The sequence below is a fragment of the Mobula hypostoma genome, chromosome 5 (assembly GCF_963921235.1).
Source record: "Mobula hypostoma chromosome 5, sMobHyp1.1, whole genome shotgun sequence".
Taxonomy (NCBI): Eukaryota; Metazoa; Chordata; class Chondrichthyes; order Myliobatiformes; family Myliobatidae; genus Mobula; species Mobula hypostoma.
In genome coordinates, this window is record NC_086101.1 from 92,972,648 (window position 1) to 92,986,808 (window position 14,161).

Here is a 14,161-nt window from a genome sequence, read left to right on the forward strand (position 1 = left end):
TGCTTCCAGTGCCAACATAGCATGCCCACAACTGTCACCATGCTTCCAGTGCCAACATAGCATGCCCACAAGTGTCACCATGCTTCCAGTGCCAACATAGCATGCCCACAAGTGTCACCATGCTTCCAGTGCCAACATAGCATGCCCACAAGTGTCACCATGCTTCCAGTGCCAACATAGCATGCCCACAACTGTCACCGTGTTTCCAGTACCAACATAGCATGCCCACAACTGGCACTGTGTTTCCAGTGCCAACATAGCATACCCACAAGTGTCACCATGCTTCCAGTGCCAACATAGCATGCCCACAACTGTCACCATGCTTCCAGTGCCAACATAGCATGCCCACAAGTGTCACCATGCTTCCAGTGCCAACATAGCATGCCCACAAGTGTCACCATGCTTCCAGTGCCAACATAGCATGCCCACAACTGTCACTGTGTTTCCAGTGCCAACATAGCATGCCCACAAGTGTCACCATGCTTCCAGTGCCAACATAGCATGCCCACAAGTGTCACCATGCTTCCAGTGCCAACATAGCATGCCCACAAGTGTCACCATGCTTCCAGTGCCAACATAGCATGCCCACAACTGTCACTGTGTTTCCAGTGCCAACATAGCATGCCCACAAGTGTCACCATGCTTCCAGTGCCAACATAGCATGCCCACAAGTGTCACCATGCTTCCAGTGCCAACATAGCATGCCCACAACTGTCACCATGCTTCCAGTGCCAACATAGCATGCCCACAAGTGTCACCATGCTTCCAGTGCCAACATAGCATGCCCACAAGTGTCACCATGCTTCCAGTGCCAACATAGCATGCCCACAAGTGTCACCATGCTTCCAGTGCCAACATAGCATGCCCACAACTGTCACCATGCTTCCAGTGCCAACATAGCATGCCCACAACTGTCACCATGCTTCCAGTGCCAACATAGCATGCCCACAAGTGTCACCATGCTTCCAGTGCCAACATAGCATGCCCACAAGTGTCACCATGCTTCCAGTGCCAACATAGCATGCCCACAACTGTCACTGTGTTTCCAGTACCAACATAGCATGCCCACAACTGGCACTGTGTTTCCAGTGCCAACATAGCATACCCACAAGTGTCACCATGCTTCCAGTGCCAACATAGCATGCCCACAACTGTCACCATGCTTCCAGTGCCAACATAGCATGCCCACAAGTGTTACCATGCTTCCAGTGCCAACATAGCATGCCCACAAGTGTCACCATGCTTCCAGTGCCAACATAGCATGCCCACAAGTGTCACTGTGTTTCCAGTGCCAACATAGCATGCCCACAAGTGTCACCATGCTTCCAGTGCCAACATAGCATGCCCACAAGTGTCACCATGCTTCCAGTGCCAACATAGCATGCCCACAACTGTCACTGTGTTTCCAGTGCCAACATAGCATGCCCACAAGTGTCACCATGCTTCCAGTGCCAACATAGCATGCCCACAAGTGTCACCATGCTTCCAGTGCCAACATAGCATGCCCACAAGTGTCACCATGCTTCCAGTGCCAACATAGCATGCCCACAACTGTCACCATGCTTCCAGTGCCAACATAGCATGCCCACAACTGTCACCATGCTTCCAGTGCCAACATAGCATGCCCACAACTGTCACTGTGTTTCCAGTGCCAACATAGCATGCCCACAAGTGTCACCATGCTTCCAGTGCCAACATAGCATGCCCACAACTGTCACCATGCTTCCAGTGCCAACATAGCATGCCCACAAGTGTCACCATGCTTCCAGTGCCAACATAGCATGCCCACAACTGTCACTGTGCTTCCAGTGCCAACATAGCATGCCCACAAGTGTCACTGTGTTTCCAGTGCCAACATAGCATGCCCACAAGTGTCACCATGCTTCCAGTGCCAACATAGCATGCCCACAAGTGTCACCATGCTTCCAGTGACAACATAGTATACCCACAACTGTCAGTGTGTTTCCAATGCAAACATAGCATGCCCACAAGTGTCACCATGCTTCCAGTGCCAACATAGCATGCCCACAAGTGTCACCATGCTTCCAGTGCCAACATAGCATGCCCACAAGTGTCACCATGCTTCCAGTGCCAACATAGCATGCCCACAACTGTCACCATGCTTCCAGTGCCAACATAGCATGCCCACAACTGTCACCGTGCTTCCAGTGCCAACATAGCATGCCCACAACTGTCACTGTGTTTCCAGTGCCAACATAGCATGCCCACAAGTGTCACCATGCTTCCAGTGCCAACATAGCATGCCCACAACTGTCACCATGCTTCCAGTGCCAACATAGCATGCCCACAAGTGTCACCATGCTTCCAGTGCCAACATAGCATGCCCACAACTGTCACTGTGCTTCCAGTGCCAACATAGCATGCCCACAAGTGTCACCATGCTTCCAGTGCCAACATAGCATGCCCACAACTGTCACCATGCTTCCAGTGCCAACATAGCATGCCCACAAGTGTCACCATGCTTCCAGTGCCAACATAGCATGCCCACAACTGTCACCATGCTTCCAGTGCCAACATAGCATGCCCACAAGTGTTACCATGCTTCCAGTGCCAACATAGCATGCCCACAAGTGTCACCATGCTTCCAGTGCCAACATAGCATGCCCACAAGTGTCACCATGCTTCCAGTGCCAACATAGCATGCCCACAAGTGTCACCATGCTTCCAGTGCCAACATAGCATGCCCACAACTGTCACTGTGTTTCCAGTGCCAACATAGCATGCCCACAAGTGTCACCATGCTTCCAGTGCCAACATAGCATGCCCACAACTGTCACCATGCTTCCAGTGCCAACATAGCATGCCCACAAGTGTCACCATGCTTCCAGTGCCAACATAGCATGCCCACAACTGTCACCATGCTTCCAGTGCCAACATAGCATGCCCACAAGTGTCACCATGCTTCCAGTGCCAACATAGCATGCCCACAAGTGTCACCATGCTTCCAGTGCCAACATAGCATGCCCACAAGTGTCACCATGCTTCCAGTGCCAACATAGCATGCCCACAACTGTCACCATGCTTCCAGTGCCAACATAGCATGCCCACAAGTGTCACCATGTTTCCAGTGCCAACATAGCATGCCCACAACTGTCACTGTGTTTCCAGTGCCAACATAGCATGCCCACAAGTGTCACCATGCTTCCAGTGCCAACATAGCATGCCCACAACTGTCACTGTGTTTCCAGTACCAACATAGCATGCCCACAACTGGCACTGTGTTTCCAGTGCCAACATAGCATACCCACAAGTGTCACCATGCTTCCAGTGCCAACATAGCATGCCCACAACTGTCACCATGCTTCCAGTGCCAACATAGCATGCCCACAAGTGTTACCATGCTTCCAGTGCCAACATAGCATGCCCACAAGTGTCACCATGCTTCCAGTGCCAACATAGCATGCCCACAAGTGTCACTGTGTTTCCAGTGCCAACATAGCATGCCCACAAGTGTCACCATGCTTCCAGTGCCAACATAGCATGCCCACAAGTGTCACCATGCTTCCAGTGACAACATAGTATGCCCACAACTGTCAGTGTGTTTCCAGTGCAAACATAGCATGCCCACAAGTGTCACCATGCTTCCAGTGCCAACATAGCATGCCCACAAGTGTCACCATGCTTCCAGTGCCAACATAGCATGCCCACAACTGTCACCATGCTTCCAGTGCCAACATAGCATGCCCACAACTGTCACCATGCTTCCAGTGCCAACATAGCATGCCCACAACTGTCACTGTGTTTCCAGTGCCAACATAGCATACCCACAAGTGTCACCATGCTTCCAGTGCCAACATAGCATGCCCACAACTGTCACCATGCTTCCAGTGCCAACATAGCATGCCCACAAGTGTCACCATGCTTCCAGTGCCAACATAGCATGCCCACAACTGTCACTGTGCTTCCAGTGCCAACATAGCATGCCCACAAGTGTCACCATGCTTCCAGTGCCAACATAGCATGCCCACAACTGTCACCATGCTTCCAGTGCCAACATAGCATGCCCACAAGTGTCACCATGCTTCCAGTGCCAACATAGCATGCCCACAACTGTCACCATGCTTCCAGTGCCAACATAGCATGCCCACAAGTGTCACCATGCTTCCAGTGCCAACATAGCATGCCCACAAGTGTCACCATGCTTCCAGTGCCAACATAGCATGCCCACAAGTGTCACCATGCTTCCAGTGCCAACATAGCATGCCCACAACTGTCACTGTGTTTCCAGTGCCAACATAGCATGCCCACAAGTGTCACCATGCTTCCAGTGCCAACATAGCATGCCCACAACTGTCACCATGCTTCCAGTGCCAACATAGCATGCCCACAAGTGTCACCATGCTTCCAGTGCCAACATAGCATGCCCACAACTGTCACCATGCTTCCAGTGCCAACATAGCATGCCCACAAGTGTCACCATGCTTCCAGTGCCAACATAGCATGCCCACAAGTGTCACCATGCTTCCAGTGCCAACATAGCATGCCCACAACTGTCACTGTGTTTCCAGTGCCAACATAGCATGCCCACAAGTGTCACCATGCTTCCAGTGCCAACATAGCATGCCCACAACTGTCACCATGCTTCCAGTGCCAACATAGCATGCCCACAAGTGTCACTGTGTTTCCAGTACCAACATAGCATGCCCACAACTGGCACTGTGTTTCCAGTGCCAACATAGCATACCCACAAGTGTCACCATGCTTCCAGTGCCAACATAGCATGCCCACAACTGTCACCATGCTTCCAGTGCCAACATAGCATGCCCACAAGTGTCACCATGCTTCCAGTGCCAACATAGCATGCCCACAAGTGTCACCATGCTTCCAGTGACAACATAGTATGCCCACAACTGTCAGTGTGTTTCCAGTGCCAACATAGCATGCCCACAAGTGTCACCATGCTTCCAGTGCCAACATAGCATGCCCACAAGTGTCACCATGCTTCCAGTGCCAACATAGCATGCCCACAAGTGTCACCATGCTTCCAGTGCCAACATAGCATGCCCACAACTGTCACCATGCTTCCAGTGCCAACATAGCACGCCCACAACTGTCACCATACTTCCAGTGCCAACATAGCATGCCCACAACTGTCACTGTGTTTCCAGTGCCAACATAGCATACCCACAAGTGTCACCATGCTTCCAGTGCCAACATAGCATGCCCACAACTGTCACCATGCTTCCAGTGCCAACATAGCATGCCCACAAGTGTCACCATGCTTCCAGTGCCAACATAGCATGCCCACAACTGTCACTGTGCTTCCAGTGCCAACATAGCATGCCCACAAGTGTCACCATGCTTCCAGTGCCAACATAGCATGCCCACAACTGTCACCATGCTTCCAGTGCCAACATAGCATGCCCACAAGTGTCACCATGCTTCCAGTGCCAACATAGCATGCCCACAAGTGTCACCATGTGCACCATGCTTCCAGTGCCAACATAGCATGCCCACAATGTCACAGTGCCAACATAGCATGCCCACAAGTGTCACCATGCTTCCAGTGCCAACATAGCATACCCACAAGTGTCACCATGCTTCCAGTACCAACATAGCATGCCCACAAGTGTCACCATGCTTCCAGTGCCAACATAGCATGCCCACAACTGTCAGTGTGTTTCCAATGCATACATAGCATGCCCACAAGTGTCACCATGCTTCCAGTGCCAACATAGCATGTCCACAACTGTCAGCATGTTTCCAGTGCCAACATAGCATGCCCACAACTGTCACCGTGCTTCCAGTGCCAATATAGCATGCCCACAACTGTCGCTGTGTTTCCAGTGCCAACACAGCATGCCCACAAGTGTCCACCATGTTTCCAGTGCCAACATAGCATGCCCACAACTGTCACTGTGTTTCCAGTGCCAACATAGCATGCCCACAATGTCACCATGCTTCCAGTGCCAACATAGCATGCCCACAAGTGTCACCATGCTTCCAGTGCCAACATAGCATGCCCACAACTGTCACTGTGTTTCCAGTGCCAACATAGCATGCCCACAACTGTCACTGTGTTTCCAGTGCCAACATAGCATGCCCACAACTGTCACTGTGTTTCCAGTGCCAACATAGCATGCCCACAACTGTCACTGTGTTTCCAGTGCCAACATAGCATGCCCACAAGTGTCACCATGCTTCCAGTGCCAACATAGCATGCCCACAAGTGTCACCATGCTTCCAGTGCCAACATAGCATGCCCACAACTGTCACTGTGTTTCCAGTGCCAACATAGCATGCCCACAACTGTCACTGTGTTTCCAGTGCCAACATAGCATGCCCACAACTGTCACCATGCTTCCAGTGCCAACATAGCATGCCCACAACTGTCACTGTGTTTCCAGTGCCAACATAGCATGCCCACAAGTGTCACCATGCTTCCAGTGCCAACATAGCATGCCCACAAGTGTCACCATGCTTCCAGTGCCAACATAGCATGCCCACAAGTGTCACCATGCTTCCAGTGCCAACATAGCATGCCCACAAGTGTCACCATGCTTCCAGTGCCAACATAGCATGCCCACAACTGTCACCATGCTTCCAGTGCCAACATAGCATGCCCACAAGTGTCACTGTGTTTCCAGTACCAACATAGCATGCCCACAACTGGCACTGTGTTTCCAGTGCCAACATAGCATACCCACAAGTGTCACCATGCTTCCAGTGCCAACATAGCATGCCCACAACTGTCACCATGCTTCCAGTGCCAACATAGCATGCCCACAAGTGTCACCATGCTTCCAGTGCCAACATAGCATGCCCACAAGTGTCACCATGCTTCCAGTGACAACATAGTATGCCCACAACTGTCAGTGTGTTTCCAATGCAAACATAGCATGCCCACAAGTGTCACCATGCTTCCAGTGCCAACATAGCATGCCCACAAGTGTCACCATGCTTCCAGTGCCAACATAGCATGCCCACAAGTGTCACCATGCTTCCAGTGCCAACATAGCATGCCCACAACTGTCACCATGCTTCCAGTGCCAACATAGCACGCCCACAACTGTCACCATACTTCCAGTGCCAACATAGCATGCCCACAACTGTCACTGTGTTTCCAGTGCCAACATAGCATACCCACAAGTGTCACCATGCTTCCAGTGCCAACATAGCATGCCCACAACTGTCACCATGCTTCCAGTGCCAACATAGCATGCCCACAAGTGTCACCATGCTTCCAGTGCCAACATAGCATGCCCACAACTGTCACTGTGCTTCCAGTGCCAACATAGCATGCCCACAAGTGTCACCATGCTTCCAGTGCCAACATAGCATGCCCACAACTGTCACCATGCTTCCAGTGCCAACATAGCATGCCCACAAGTGTCACCATGCTTCCAGTGCCAACATAGCATGCCCACAAGTGTCACCATGCTTCCAGTGCCAACATAGCATGCCCACAACTGTCACCATGCTTCCAGTGCCAACATAGCATGCCCACAAGTGTCACCATGCTTCCAGTGCCAACATAGCATACCCACAAGTGTCACCATGCTTCCAGTGCCAACATAGCATGCCCACAAGTGTCACCATGCTTCCAGTGCCAACATAGCATGCCCACAACTGTCGCTGTGTTTCCAGTGCCAACACAGCATGCCCACAAGTGTCACCATGCTTCCAGTGCCAACATAGCATGTCCACAACTGTCAGCATGTTTCCAGTGCCAACATAGCATGCCCACAACTGTCACCGTGCTTCCAGTGCCAATATAGCATGCCCACAACTGTCGCTGTGTTTCCAGTGCCAACATAGCAGGCCCACAATTTTCACCGCGTTTCCAGTGCCAACATAGCATGCCCACAACTGTCGCTGTGTTTCCAGTGCCAACATAGCATGCCCACAACGGTCACCATGCTTCCAGTGCCAACATAGCATGCCCACAAGTGTCACCATGCTTCCAGTGCCAACATAGCATGCCCACAACTGTCACTGTGTTTCCAGTACCAACATAGCATGCCCACAACTGTCACTATGTTTCCAGTGCCAACATAGCATGCCCACAACTGTCGCTGTGTTTCCAGTGCCAACATAGCATGCCCACAACTGTCACTGTGTTTCCAGTGCCAACATAGCATGCCCACAAGTGTCACCATGCTTCCAGTGCCAACATAGCATGCCCACAAGTGTCACCATGCTTCCAGTGCCAACACAGCATGCCCACAACTGTCACTGTGTTTCCAGTACCAACATAGCATGCCCACAACTGGCACTGTGTTTCCAGTGCCAACATAGCATACCCACAAGTGTCACCATGCTTCCAGTGCCAACATAGCATGCCCACAACTGTCACTGTGTTTCCAGTGCCAACATAGCATGCCCACAACTGTCACTGTGTTTCCAGTGCCAACATAGCATGCCCACAAGTGTCACCATGCTTCCAGTGCCAACATAGCATGCCCACAACTGTCACTGTGTTTCCAGTGCCAACATAGCATGCCCACAAGTGTCACCATGCTTCCAGTGCCAACATAGCATGCCCACAAGTGTCACCATGCTTCCAGTGCCAACATAGCATGCCCACAACTGTCACTGTGTTTCCAGTGCCAACATAGCATGCCCACAAGTGTCACCATGCTTCCAGTGCCAACATAGCATGCCCACAACTGTCACTGTGTTTCCAGTGCCAACATAGCATGCCCACAACTGTCACTGTGTTTCCAGTGCCAACATAGCATACCCACAAGTGTCACCATGCTTCCAGTGCCAACATAGCATGCCCACAACTGTCACCATGCTTCCAGTGCCAACATAGCATGCCCACAAGTGTCACCATGCTTCCAGTGCCAACATAGCATGCCCACAAGTGTCACCATGCTTCCAGTGCCAACATAGCATGCCCACAAGTGTCACCATGCTTCCAGTGCCAACATAGCATGCCCACAACTGTCACCATGCTTCCAGTGCCAACATAGCATGCCCACAAGTGTCACCATGCTTCCAGTGCCAACATAGCATGCCCACAAGTGTCACCATGCTTCCAGTGCCAACATAGCATGCCCACAACTGTCACCATGCTTCCAGTGCCAACATAGCATGCCCACAACTGTCACTGTGTTTCCAGTGCCAACATAGCATGCCCACAAGTGTCACCATGCTTCCAGTGCCAACATAGCATGCCCACAAGTGTCACCATGCTTCCAGTGCCAACATAGCATGCCCACAACTGTCACTGTGTTTCCAGTGCCAACATAGCATGCCCACAACTGTCACTGTGTTTCCAGTGCCAACATAGCATGCCCACAAGTGTCACCATGCTTCCAGTGCCAACATAGCATGCCCACAACTGTCACTGTGTTTCCAGTGCCAACATAGCATGCCCACAACTGTCACCATGCTTCCAGTGCCAACATAGCATGCCCACAAGTGTCACCATGCTTCCAGTGCCAACATAGCATGCCCACAACTGTCACTGTGTTTCCAGTGCCAACATAGCATGCCCACAAGTGTCACCATGCTTCCAGTGCCAACATAGCATGCCCACAAGTGTCACCATGCTTCCAGTGCCAACATAGCATGCCCACAACTGTCACTGTGTTTCCAGTGCCAACATAGCATGCCCACAAGTGTCACCATGCTTCCAGTGCCAACATAGCATGCCCACAACTGTCACTGTGTTTCCAGTGCCAACATAGCATGCCCACAACTGTCACTGTGTTTCCAGTGCCAACATAGCATACCCACAAGTGTCACCATGCTTCCAGTGCCAACATAGCATGCCCACAACTGTCACCATGCTTCCAGTGCCAACATAGCATGCCCACAAGTGTCACCATGCTTCCAGTGCCAACATAGCATGCCCACAAGTGTCACCATGCTTCCAGTGCCAACATAGCATGCCCACAAGTGTCACCATGCTTCCAGTGCCAACATAGCATGCCCACAACTGTCACCATGCTTCCAGTGCCAACATAGCATGCCCACAACTGTCACCATGCTTCCAGTGCCAACATAGCATGCCCACAAGTGTCACCATGCTTCCAGTGCCAACATAGCATGCCCACAACTGTCACCATGCTTCCAGTGCCAACATAGCATGCCCACAAGTGTCACCATGCTTCCAGTGCCAACATAGCATGCCCACAAGTGTCACCATGCTTCCAGTGCCAACATAGCATGCCCACAACTGTCACCATGCTTCCAGTGCCAACATAGCATGCCCACAAGTGTCACCATGCTTCCAGTGCCAACATAGCATGCCCACAAGTGTCACCATGCTTCCAGTGCCAACATAGCATGCCCACAAGTGTCACCATGCTTCCAGTGCCAACATAGCATGCCCACAACTGTCGCTGTGTTTCCAGTGCCAACACAGCATGCCCACAAGTGTCACCATGCTTCCAGTGCCAACATAGCATGTCCACAACTGTCAGCATGTTTCCAGTGCCAACATAGCATGCCCACAACTGTCACCGTGCTTCCAGTGCCAATATAGCATGCCCACAACTGTCGCTGTGTTTCCAGTGCCAACATAGCATGCCCACAAGTGTCACCATGTTTCCAGTGCCAACATAGCATGCCCACAACTGTCACTGTGTTTCCAGTGCCAACATAGCATGCCCACAAGTGTCACCATGCTTCCAGTGCCAACATAGCATGCCCACAAGTGTCACCATGCTTCCAGTGCCAACATAGCATGCCCACAACTGTCACTGTGTTTCCAGTACCAACATAGCATGCCCACAACTGTCACTATGTTTCCAGTGCCAACATAGCATGCCCACAACTTTCGCTGTGTTTCCAGTGCCAACATAGCATGCCCACAACTGTCACTGTGTTTCCAGTGCCAACATAGCATGCCCACAAGTGTCACCATGCTTCCAGTGCCAACATAGCATACCCACAAGTGTCACCATGCTTCCAGTGCCAACATAGCATGCCCACAACTGTCGCTGTGTTTCCAGTACCAACATAGCATGCCCACAACTGTCACTGTGTTTCCAGTGCCAACATAGCATACCCACAAGTGTCACCATGCTTCCAGTGCCAACACAGCATGCCCACAACTGTCGCTGTGTTTCCAGTGCCAACATAGCATGCCCACAACTGTCACCATGTTTCCAGTGCCAACATAGCATGCCCACAAGTGTCACCATGCTTCCAGTGCCAACATAGCATGCCCACAACTGTCACTGTGTTTCCAGTGCCAACATAGCATGCCCACAAGTGTCACCATGCTTCCAGTGCCAACATAGCATGCCCACAAGTGTCACCATGCTTCCAGTGCCAACATAGCATGCCCACAACTGTCACTGTGTTTCCAGTGCCAACATAGCATGCCCACAAGTGTCACCATGCTTCCAGTGCCAACATAGCATACCCACAAGTGTCACCATGCTTCCAGTGCCAACATAGCATGCCCACAAGTGTCACCATGCTTCCAGTGCCAACATAGCATGCCCACAACTGTCGCTGTGTTTCCAGTGAAAACACAGCATGCCCACAAGTGTCACCATGCTTCCAGTGCCAACATAGCATGTCCACAACTGTCAGCATGTTTCCAGTGCCAACATAGCATGTCCACAACTGTCACCGTGCTTCCAGTGCCAACATAGCATGCCCACAACTGTCACTGTGTTTCCAGTGCCAACATAGCATGCCCACAAGTGTCACCATGCTTCCAGTGCCAACATAGCATGCCCACAACTGTCACTGTGTTTCCAGTGCCAACATAGCATAACCACAAGTGTCACCATGCTTCCAGTGCCAACATAGCATGCCCACAAGTGTCACCATGCTTCCAGTGCCAACATAGCATGCCCACAACTGTCACTGTGTTTCCAGTACCAACATAGCATGCCCAAAACTGTCACCATGCTTCCAGTGCCAACATAGCATGCCCACAACTGTCGCTGTGTTTCCAGTGCCAACATAGCATGCCCACAACTGTCACTGTGTTTCCAGTGCCAACATAGCATGCCCACAAGTGTCACCATGCTTCCAGTGCCAACATAGCATACCCACAAGTGTCACCATGCTTCCAGTGCCAACACAGCATGCCCACAACTGTCGCTGTGTTTCCAGTACCAACATAGCATGCCCACAACTGGCACTGTGTTTCCAGTGCCAACATAGCATACCCACAAGTGTCACCATGCTTCCAGTGCCAACACAGAATGCCCACAACTGTCGCTGTGTTTCCAGTGCCAACATAGCATACACACAACTGTCACTGTGTTTCCAGTGCCAACATAGCATGCCCACAAGTGTCACCATGCTTCCAGTGCCAACATAGCATGCCCACAACTGTCACTGTGTTTCCAGTGCCAACATAGCATAACCACAAGTGTCACCATGCTTCCAGTGCCAACATAGCATGCCCACAAGTGTCACCATGCTTCCAGTGCCAACATAGCATGCCCACAACTGTCACTGTGTTTCCAGTGCCAACATAGCATGCCCACAAGTGTCACCATGCTTCCAGTGCCAACATAGCATGCCCACAAGTGTCACCATGCTTCCAGTGCCAACATAGCATGCCCACAAGTGTCACCATGCTTCCAGTGCCAACATAGCATGCCCACAACTGTCACTGTGTTTCCAGTGCCAACATAGCATGCCCACAAGTGTCACCATGCTTCCAGTGCCAACATAGCATGCCCACAACTGTCACCATGCTTCCAGTGCCAACATAGCATGCCCACAACTGTCACCATGCTTCCAGTGCCAACATAGCATGCCCACAACTGTCACTGTGTTTCCAGTGCCAACATAGCATGCCCACAAGTGTCACCATGCTTCCAGTGCCAACATAGCATGCCCACAACTGTCACTGTGTTTCCAGTGCCAACATAGCATGCCCACAAGTGTCACCATGCTTCCAGTGCCAACATAGCATGCCCACAAGTGTCACCATGCTTCCAGTGCCAACATAGCATGCCCACAACTGTCGCTGTGTTTCCAGTGCCAACATAGCATGCCCACAACTGTCACCATGCTTCCAGTGCCAACATAGCATGCCCACAACTGTCACCATGTTTCCAGTGCCAACATAGCATGCCCACAACTGTCACTGTGTTTCCAGTGCCAACATAGCATGCCCACAAGTGTCACCATGCTTCCAGTGCCAACATAGCATGCCCACAAGTGTCACCATGCTTCCAGTGCCAACATAGCATGCCCACAACTGTCACTGTGTTTCCAGTGCCAACATAGCATGCCCACAACTGTCACTGTGTTTCCAGTGCCAACATAGCATGCCCACAAGTGTCACCATGCTTCCAGTGCCAACATAGCATGCCCACAAGTGTCACCATGCTTCCAGTGCCAACATAGCATGCCCACAACTGTCACTGTGTTTCCAGTGCCAACATAGCATGCCCACAAGTGTCACCCATGCTTCCAGTGCCAACATAGCATGCCCACAACTGTCACTGTGTTTCCAGTGCCAACATAGCATGCCCACAACTGTCACTGTGTTTCCAGTGCCAACATAGCATGCCCACAAGTGTCACCATGCTTCCAGTGCCAACATAGCATGCCCACAACTGTCACTGTGTTTCCAGTGCCAACATAGCATGCCCACAACTGTCACTGTGTTTCCAGTGCCAACATAGCATGCCCACAAGTGTCACCATGCTTCCAGTGCCAACATAGCATGCCCACAACTGTCACTGTGTTTCCAGTGCCAACATAGCATGCCCACAAGTGTCACCATGCTTCCAGTGCCAACATAGCATGCCCACAACTGTCACTGTGTTTCCAGTACCAACATAGCATGCCCACAACTGGCACTGTGTTTCCAGTGCCAACATAGCATACCCACAAGTGTCACCATGCTTCCAGTGCCAACATAGCATGCCCACAACTGTCACCATGCTTCCAGTGCCAACATAGCATGCCCACAAGTGTCACCATGCTTCCAGTGCCAACATAGCATGCCCACAAGTGTCACCATGCTTCCAGTGCCAACATAGCATGCCCACAAGTGTCACCATGCTTCCAGTGCCAACATAGCATGCCCACAAGTGTCACCATGCTTCCAGTGCCAACATAGCATGCCCACAAGTGTCACCATGCTTCCAGTGCCAACATAGCATGCCCACAACTGTCACTGTGTTTCCAGTGCCAACATAGCATACCCACAAGTGTCACCATGCTTCCAGTGCCAACATAGCATGCCCACAAGTGTCACCAT